At 38.3% G+C, this 10,789-nt stretch overlaps 1 long non-coding RNA gene across 1 annotated transcript; it reads left to right on the top strand.

The window, feature by feature from the left end:
* The first annotated feature begins 6,764 nt into the window (after positions 1-6,764).
* Positions 6,765-10,535, top strand: LOC106050732 (uncharacterized). The gene is made up of 2 exons (XR_001214748.2): positions 6,765-6,866; positions 9,971-10,535. It is a non-coding gene; the product is annotated as an uncharacterized LOC106050732 (long non-coding RNA).
* Positions 10,536-10,789: the final 254 nt, after the last annotated feature.

Raw genomic sequence — 10,789 nt, 5'->3', positions numbered from 1 at the left:
TATGGACAGTATAGCGGGACCTCTCTTGGTCCGACAGTTACGCTTGGCAGGGCACGTATCCCGTATGGGGGTCGAAAGTATGTCAAAAGGTGAGATAAAAGGAGGTCGACGTAACAGAGGCGCCCCACGGAAACGCTTCAAAGACCAAAGGCGTCAACTTTCCTTAGCTGACATAGAAGAGAGCACCTGGTTGCATGCGGCCTCAGAACGAGACAGCTGGAGATCACTCACGGAGGCCGCTGGATACACATTTTGAGACCGAAAGAAATTCCGCTGCCGAGGACAAACGCAGACGGCGAAAAGAAAATCTAAATCGACCACCTTCGGACAATGGTTATGCTTGCCCTGGATGTGTGCAAAATATGTAGGTCACAGCTAGGGCTGCATTCCTCACTAATCTTCGGACTCAAAGACAAGACTTATTATTATTGCCCAAAAAAAAACACACACACACAAGACAAGACCGTAAGTTCCATGTTTTTACTAAACACCGTCCAGACATTGTAGCAACGTACTGATCCTTAGGTTGTCTATTGTTCTCTGTTGTAGACACATGCAAGTGATCACGTGTCTCTCACCCCAAACGAACAAAGTCCTTGAACTTGGGATTCTTTTAAATGTAACTGTCTTCAGCTTCTATGGAAGCCCCAAAAATTCCGATAAACTAAATGTTTTTTGTTGGTGAGTTTACCAGTGAACGTTTTTATGTTCGTAATGTACACTTGAAACTGGGCTAATCAACGCAGACAATGTTCCTTAGTCATCATCCTGTTGTGTAGAAGTCGAGTGCTGTATACAGGCTGAAAGATCCAATGGAGCTTAATTAAAATGTGACCCTTTTTTTCTATATCATTAGTAGAGAGAACTCTGACATAACGCACATATTTCATACCAACATTGAGGCTAAACAGCATTGTAGTGAGCGCATGAGGAATTTAATGGACTAGATATAGATCTGTTTGTGATTACGTGTGTGTCAGGTCTGGAGATCCCCTAATGAAATGAGTAATCCGTGTTCTAATAGGGTTGGGTAGGCAGTGCTGAACAACTAAAGAAAACAGCGCATAATTTTTCTTTGGTACAGTCTGTAAAAGAGTAACAGCTCAGCAGCAAAAAGCTGATTAGAAGATGTAAATGATCCGAACAGAGTAAAGAAAGCAAGGTTTCATTGGTATTAAAGCAAATATTTTTAGTTTTTTTTCAAGTATCACGCTGTTTGTTTGTTTGCTTTTAAATACCAAAATAATGGACTACGGGAGGCCAAACACCAGACTTTGTAAAGCTTGAAAGTGAATTATAGGACTGTCTGCTAGTAAATGCGGAGTGGAGGGGGGGGTATGTTCCCACTAATCAATTCTTTATCCTTGAAAAATAATCTTTTAAAAAAATCGGCCTTGTAATATACTCTATATTTAGTCAATAGCTACTGCATTTGTTTTATGACTTAATACCTGACTTTTAAAAATAAATTTGAAAAAAAAAATGGGTCTGTCAGCGACAACGTAATAGCCACGTGACCTGTCATAATATAAATTATTTAGAACAATAGGGTTCACTTATGGGAGCACCATGGCATCACTTATGGCCAGGCATGCGCAGAGCGTGATATCGACGGCCTCACTCATGCTACAACATAGTTCCCGTCCATTCAATAGTTGTCGGTTGTAAAGAGACCTACTTTATATCGGGCTAGGGTACTTTGCAGCGCCGTAAATCTTCCCACTACCTTGTCGACCAAGTTATTGCATGGGAACGTGTGGTACTGCGAGTACCGCTTTTTTTAAAAAAGAACCGCTTTTTCTTGCGTTGGTTTGAGAGTCCCTGGTGAATCCCACGTGGAGAGAATTTCACAAGGCCTAAGGCCGATTTTCAATATTAGTCGTTTTGAGAGTCCCTGGTGGATCCCACGTGGAGAGAATTTCACAAGGCCTAAGGCCGATTTTCAATATGAGTCGTTTTGAGAGTCCCTGGTGGATCCCACGAGGAGATAATTTCACAAGGCCTAAGGCCGATTTTTAATATAAGTCGTTTTGAGAGTCCCTGGTGGATCCCACGTGGAGTGAATTTCACAAGGCCTAAAGCCGGTTTTCAATATGAGTCGTTTTGAGAGTCCCTGGTAGATCCCACGAGGAGAGAATTTCATAAGGCCTAAGGCCGATTTTCAATATAGAGATGGGGGAGAAATTTTTGCTTCGATCAGCTGAAAAAAAAAGAGATTTTATTAAAGATGCTAAAATTTAGCTGAATGCTCAAAATGTGCTAAATTTACTTATGCTATATTTATAAACAATCTATTTAAAAAATACTGTTTAAATGGTTTTCATTTTAATTACACTAGTGGTTACAACAAAATATAATTTCTAGAAATGTCACCCATTCTAAAACAGGAATTGGAAATTGATTTTTTTTTTGGCGGGGAAGGGGAGAAGTGGAAAGGGGATGGGGAAGCTGAGCGTCTGCACTAGTTTTAAAATTACTTTTTCCTATTCTTTCATCAGCGTAGTGTGGTCTGAGCATACTGGTCTATATTACAGAGATATAAGAATGTGCGTGTGTATGTGTGTGTATCGACGTGTCAAATCAATTTTTCTTTAAAACATAAATCCAACATCAAACTAAAAAATTCTCAAACTTATTTTACTTTGAGCAAAAGAATTGTAAAAAAAACATACCTACACAGTTAGACTACGATTCTCGGTTGTACCCCAGTTTTTTTTTTATTGTACATCTTGTCTATAAGTCTACTTAATCTCATCATAAACATATAACATCACAGAAATAGATAACTAGCCATAAATAACTCAGACGCTAAAAGAATGTCAATATTTATAGACACTTTATGAAGAATGGCCTCTCAAAATAGAGTAGAGAAATACACATTTTATGCAAAGATCAGCCATAAAAATGTTTTGGTTCAAAGTTTTTTTTTTCTGTTACTAAGAGAGTCATGACTATTTGTCAACCCTAGATCTTCATTCTTCACCTGACTTGATAGGAGATTGTGTGCAGTGGTGCTCAATAGGTTACAGCCAGGCAACAAAAAGTTTCAACATCAAAAAATCCTGTCCAATGGAACTTATCTTCTGAAACGTCAGACGTTACGATTTGACGGATAGCACCAGGCACCAGCATCACGTCTGTCTGTCTGTCTGTCTTGTAAAAATGGTTTACCCTTTATATCTTCCACTTCCCAACATCGGATCAAGTTGAAACTTTGAACAGTTATTCACTGTCCATGACAACACATGAATTAATGACAAAAAAAAAATAATTAGTTAATTTTCTTTTTCTTCTTCGTTCTCATTTGACATGTCGGAGGATTCAGATCAGTAATCCTAGATCTGAGATGAACTGCGCAGTGGTTTCCACATCAGACAGTTCAGATCAGTAATCCTAGATCTGAGATGAACTGTGCAGTAGTTTCAGGATCAGGCAGTTCAGATCAGTAATCCTAGATCTGAGATGAACTGTGCAGTGGTTTCCACATCAGACAGTTCAGATCAGTAATCCTAGATCTGAGATGAACTGTGCAGTAGTTTCAGGATCAGGCAGTTCAGATCAGTAATCCTAGATCTGAGATGAACTGCGCAGTGGTTTCCACATCAGACAGTTCAGATCAGTAATCCTAGATCTGAGAAGAACCGCGCAGTGGTTTCCACATCAAGCAGTTCTAAGTTCTACGTATAGTTTTTATTCTATATGAAGGTTTAGGCGCCAGAGTCTAGTTCGGGCCTTTTGATATACAATTAGTTGTAATTCACTCATTTTGTTTTATATGGAAAATGTACTAATGTAATGTACTAATGTAATGTACTAATGTAATGTACTAATGTAATGTACTAATCGAACGGGAGATACGCCTTGCAATAACGAGACTTGACAGCGATTGAACGGTGCAAACTAAATTATCACAGCTTATCTTCTTATCTTATATTCAGCAGACGTTTCTTAAAAAAAAAAAGGATAATTACCTTCAATACGTATACATGTGTTGTTCATGTCTGTGTGAATGTGTGTTAGTGTGTGTGAGTGTTTTGCAGTGTGTGTGTTATGTAGAGTGTGTGCGTGTGTGTTTTATGGAGTGTGTGTATGTTATGGAGAGTATGTGTGTGTGTGTGCGTTATGGAGTATGTGTGTGAGTGTGAGTATGTTTGTGTGTTTTATGGAGTGTGTGTGTTATGAAGTGTGTGTGTGTGTGAGTTTGTGTGTGTGTTATAGAGTGTGTGTATGTGTGTGTGTGCTTATTTGGTGATGGTGAGAAGGAACTAGAGATTGGTTGTTGACTATGCTGTGTGACTGATGCTCGCACTCTATACTATATACGCTATATTGTTTTCCACTGTAACCCCGTAACACACACACACATACTTTTTGGCCCTTTTTTTTACTATAAAGACAACCCTTAGCATCCTCCGATTGATCAAACCATTAACACACACTTTTCAGCTCTTAGATATATATATATATACACTGGTATGTGTTTAGTTTTAACCTTTTTTTTTTTTGCATCCCTTAATCAAAAGAAAAATGTTCTAGGTCTATCGTTTTAATGCTATTAATCTAGTAAAAAAAATGTATTACTTTTATTTATTTTATTACTTATTAGACAGCATCTAAAATCACGTGATATCAGAAATATGTAGACTTAATGAAAAAAAGTGCTTTAAAAATACGAAGTTTGTGTGATATCTTTAAATCCTTTATATGTAGACTGCGGCCTTTTGGGGAAATACCGATAAAAAAATAATGGTGTTAATAAAGCTTGCGGTTGCAAATCTTTCTAAACCGGTTCCTAGTGAGCGCCTAGGAGGTAAAAGGAACCTGTTTACAAATTTCATGCGAATCCGTAGGACAGTTTAAGAAATCTCGTGATCAATGAGTGGTACTTATGCGTATATATAGATTTCATCTTATCTCAAGTTGTTTTATTGTAATAAAAGTTATATTTAAGTTTGTTCAGAAAGAGGCTATTCAAGTTATGAAAGTTTTACAATTTGAAATATAATAAACCTACAGCGGTTTAGTTGTCTACCAGCAGTTTGGTGCTACAAGTCAACGACCGTCAACATCAGCATATTAATAGGAGGATTAATCAGTGTTAAGTCATTGGTTTTCCTGACTGATTCGGACAATCCGAAGCTCGGTAACGACTCTAACCTATTCGGGGGCAGAACCCAGTATCCCAGGGGCGTAGCTAGGAATTCTCCATCGTTTGGGGGCCCGGGGAGAGCTTGACCTCTTTGTGTCCCCTGCATTTTGCGTAATATTTAATTTTTAATGTAAAAAAAACTCACTTAGGGGCCCCCGTCAAGTGGGTGCCCGGGGGGGATTTTCAAAATCGCCCCCCTCCTCCCCCAACCCTAGCTACGCCACTGCAGTATCCCATGAGACAATGATTTCAGGAACTCTGATCGTGTTCTTCACTGGTTGCTAGGTACGCGATCCAAAAATGTTTTGACAATCATTGCTTTGAAACGAGTATCTAACATTTTTATATAACTTTCTCTTTTTAAAGAAAAAACTAACAATCTACCATTTTATTAACTTCCTTGTAGTGGAAAAATGTCAACAATGCAAAGGAACGATAATCTGAGTTTCACTTTTGCCAACCCAATAAATAAAAGAATGGAACTATCGTTGTAAGACTATCACAATGTGCAGCATTTGATGTTTGTATAAAGTCTCCTTTATACATTCTAGTTTCCTGTTTGCCTATAGATAAGTATTCATCCAGAGAGTAAAAGACTACTACTTCTTCTATATTGAAATAATTCATACTTCAAACGCAGAGAGCTTAAAGAGTTAAACTATTCAGCGCAAAAAAAAAAAGTGCACAGAAATTATCATATACATTTTACGAGAATTTAGCTTAACGCTTTTTTTTTCTCGTACACCGGATACCCCCAAAAAAGCTATTTATAAGTTTTACGCCATGAACTAAAATCTTCTATAATAAGGAAGTTGTGGGCTTAGTTTGTAACTATTGAATAGAATAGTGTGAGTGTTAACAAATATATCTCCCTAGCAATGAGCAGTTCTATATAAACATCACTCAAAGAAATCACCAAAATATGTAGATCAGTGCTACATGTAGGTCAGTGGAACCTCGCTTCAATCTCCTTTAAAATCTCGAAGGCCAATGTTGTTGTTTTTTAAATACGTCGAAGTCAATGGTTGGAACACTGTTACTGACCTTATGTAATGTCATCAATACAGACCACTAATGAATTGGGTTGTGTAGTGTAACGGGATACACCGCTAGGCTACCTATAACAAATAAGCTAGAGTTAGTATCCGAATATAGATTGGGAGCTTATTATTTTGGAAAACTGACTCGAGCTGAATAGTGCTTGCTGAGCGCCTAATAGCAGCACGGAAACCTTCTCTCAGATAATTCTACCCACCCCCCAACCCAAGTCCACAAAAGAGTGCACTGAGCAATCTCTACACAAGCAATAGAAAGACAACAAAAATTGATTAAATATTATGTAATTAGGCCACGAACTTTCTTTGTGTCTCAAAAAAATAAATAATTGTATCTATAAATAGAGTCTTGATAACCAGCCAATATTGACACACAGAAAGAGACCTGAGATTTTCTTTTCCCCACGGGATCACCAATGTTATTTTGTCAACATTTCGATAATTGAATACGAGAAGCCTCTGACAAATAACTTCATTATTAAAATCCAAAACAAACATAACTTGTTTTCATATCATTGGCTATTATGGCCTCACCCACTTCTGACACCTTTAAATATAAACTGAACTTCGTAACCAATTTCATACACATGCTCGAAGTCAACGTTAAGAAAGAGTGAAACACGCGAGCGAAATCAAGTTACAGATACAAGATATATCTAAAGGTTTGTCAGAACTATCGTGACATTTCGATCTCTCTATAATATAGATTTTTTTCCCGACTTATCCTAGATCGCGTTAGAGTAGACGCCTTATCACGGTGATGCGACTTCGCAAAAGTATAGCTGTCTTTTCAAACTAATTCGACCTTGCAGTTGAATAGATGTTTTACTAAGCTAGAGGTCGCAGCAGAATAGCTATCTTTCCAAGTTAATTGAAGCTAGTAGTATAATAAATATCGTTCGAAGCCAATTTTCGGGGTCGCATTAGAATAGATGTCTTTCCAAGCTAATTCTAGGTCGCATCAGAATAGCTTTCTCTCTAGTAACTCCTACAATAATCTTATTATCTCATTATGCGACCGAAGTGGGCCCCGCACTTTCATAGGACCCGCGCTAATTCTAGGTGTGTAAATTATTAAATTAAACCATTGTATAACTTATAAAAGATTTCCCGCGGCCTCCTGATTTATCAGGAGCTCATTGAAATCTCCTGAAATTGCAAAATATACGAAAACGTCCTGGAAATATCCTGAAATTATTAAAATCTTTAAAAAAAACTCAAATACATTCTGAAATATATTGTTATAAACCTGGTGGTGGCACAGATGGGTGTGTGTAGTCAGCCGACGCAAATTGCCCCAGGCCAGCGCTAGACGAGCGGTCAACCGTGATGAGCTATGACGGTCGGCCGAGACGAGTGTCAACATGACGGTTCGGGAAGGATCGCCGTCGTGAACAGAGCTCAGGAGCGTCACGAGGGATGTAGTCATGTGACGAAGCTAGAAACATCGAGCGATGTTCCGTCCGGTTCTAGAAGGCCAGCAGGGACCCTATATAAAGAGCGGAGGTGTCGCAGTCAAGACAGTCCACGACCGAAGGTTCACGACAGAAGGTTCACGACAGGGGCTCAGAACACGGTCGACTACAGCACAGTTCAACGGTGTGGTTCTGTACGGAGCATTACGACGGTTCATTGCGGAGTACTGTCAGGTACAGTTAAGACGACTGGCGTCTTGATCTTGGTCTGTGATCGAGTCCGACACAACGAGCCTAGTGTGTGAAGTCAGTCCTGAACTGTTGAACCCAGTGCAAGCCCGGAACGAGACGGAGAGGCCAGTGCAAGAGTTGATACAGCGGAACGGTGTTATCGGAGAGATATTTGTACAGTGTACGTGTTGCCAATTGTGCAGTATTGGCTGTTATTTATTCAACTATTAAAGTGTTACGTTACTTTGGAGCCCTGAGTTGTCAAGTTCTTTAAGTTGGTGGTGTAAGGTGCAGTTTGCAGAGAGCCTGGATAGTGAGATTCGTAACAACTGGTGTCAGAAGTGGGATAGGATCGGAATCGGATTGGATCGGATCTACTATGGCTCGTCTGAAGCTGCTGTATGAACTTGAATTTATAGAACTGAGGCGAGAACTGCGAGAACGAGGGCTGAAGAATGGCGGAAAGAAGGAAAGTTTACAAGCACGCCTCCGAGAAGACATTGTGGAAGAAGGGGAAGATCCTGACACATATCTGTTTGAAATTAAACCAACTTTAAAGAGCTCTTGCACCAACAGCTAGATGACTGGAAGGAAGAGTTGCGGGCTATGAATACGACATGGAAGAAGTCCAACGAAGAGACCTGTACCAACTTTGAAAAGATGTATATCTCGGTGAAGGAAATCACGAGCCCCGTGGTGAAAACGATGGACGTGGTGGAAGAAACCTTGTACGACCAAGGAGACTTGAAAGATAAAGGAGCTGCGCCATCGCTAAACAATGAACTATTACCCACCCAAAGCTTTGAAGAAATGTGCAGTGACAACGGCAATGCTGATGAATGTGGTGCTGCCTGTGAATCGTAAAACAAGGAGTACAGACCCGAAAATCAGTAAGAGAGCGAGAAAGAGACAAGAGAAGCGACCTATAGTCCAACAGAAGCTTGTGATGCAGCTGTACCTAATATGAGCACCTCAAACAGCAAGACAGATCAAGTGAATGTTTGCTCCGCGTCCAAGCATGTTGCTGAGGAACGTTTGCAAGTTGCAAGTGGCGTACGAAGGTGGGACCTTACTGACGCTTGCCCAGATTCTTACTTGGGAGCCCTGAGTTGTCAAGTTCTTTAAGTTGGTGGTGTATGGTGCAGTTTGCAGAGAGCCTGGATAGTGAGATTCGTAACAATATAGACAAAAATAGTCATTTTGGGGTGTCATTCAATCCTATGAGCGATTAAAAAAAAACGACATTATGCAATACCTGTAATTGTGGAATCTGGTGAAAGAAGCTTCTCGCGCCTCAAACTAATGAAGAATTACTTGAGGTCAACAATTCTCGTAGATAGATTGAAACATTTGGTAATTCTTGCTATTGAGTGTTGTCTATGTGGGAAACAGAATTTTTATGATATACAGTATGACTTCGCTACACGCAAGGCTAGTAAAGTAATTCTGTACGTAGTAAAGAATGAATAAAATGCAAAGACGAATTTATTTTCTAATACAGACTCTTAAATTTCACTTATTATCCGTATCCCTACCTAAACTTGGCCCCGCAAAATCCGTTTCGCATAGGGCCCCACAACGGTTGAGTCCGGCCCTGATATTTAGTGACTAAAACTACGTGGGGTAGGAATAAAAAAGGGTGATCTTTCCATGACTTCTTGGTCACAACGGTTAAGTCCGGCCCTGCTATTTTGTGTCGGGTGAATACTACTTGTTCTCCCACCCCCCTCTTTTTGTAGGGTATTTCTAGTCCGTCTGACTTGCAGAAATAAAAGAGTGATCTTTCCTTTACACTGTGTCTAAACTCTTGAGCCATGAAGAGAATTATATTATATTATATTATATTATATTATATTATATTATATTATATTATATTATATTATATTATATTATATTATATTATATTATATTATATTTTATTTTATTTTATTTTATTTTATTTTATAATATAATATATTTTTTTTTTTTTTTTTTTTTTATTTTATTTTATTATATACATAGATAGATAAATGCTACTGATCTATGGCAACTAGAATAACTATAGAAATAGATCTGCTCATCATATAATTGTTACTATTATTTCCACATCGTTTAATTTTTTTCATTCAATTTTTTCACAGATGGCACCCATTATTACAATGCCAATTCCACCACCGATTCCATCAGTTGATGAGGACTTCAAAATCCTGCTTCTAGTTTAACCTTAATCACTTCCCAGATGACGTCAAGTGTTTTCAGAATAATTCCGGATTGTGAAAATTTTTCACAAGCTAATTTCGACTTCAAAATTCTATGTATAAATTCAAAAGCTTAACAAATGGCAGAAATAATTGACATAAAAACTCCAGTCTCCAGAAAATCTTACACGCAAGCGAGAGAATCAAAAAGTCTTATATTTGCATAACTTCCATTGCTTTACGGATGGCGCCAACCATTATTTGAAATGCTACATCAGTTAATTGAGACTTCAAAATTCTATTGTATGTATAACTCCAATCGCTTCAGACACGGTACCAATAATATTCATTATGATTCCGGACACAAAACTAGTTCTATAAGTTAATGGTGACATCAAATTTCTCCTCTTTGTATATATCACAACCCGTAGAGTAAGAAACTTGCCTCTAGATTATAATAATAATAAAAATAAAAATAGGATCATTAAATTCAATACACAAGACGAAATGGTGGTCTTTGTTTTGATAAATATGACAAGTTTTGTGTCTTGTTCAACTTTTAAATGAAGTTGAAGAATAGCCTTGTTGAACTAGTGTATCTTGTTAAAATAGTGTGTCTTGTTGAAATAGTGTGTCCGCTTGAACTATTGTGTCTTGTTGAACTAGTGTGTCTTGTTGAAATAGTGTGTCCGCTTGAACTATCTTGTCTTGTTAAAATATTGTCCTATTGAAACTGTGTGTCTGAAATGAGATTTAATTTGT

Source organism: Biomphalaria glabrata, chromosome 7 (assembly GCF_947242115.1).
Source record: "Biomphalaria glabrata chromosome 7, xgBioGlab47.1, whole genome shotgun sequence".
Lineage (NCBI taxonomy): Eukaryota > Metazoa > Mollusca > Gastropoda > Planorbidae > Biomphalaria > Biomphalaria glabrata.
The sequence above is the reverse complement of the archived record's forward strand: the minus strand, read 5'-3'. Positions and strand labels throughout refer to the sequence as shown.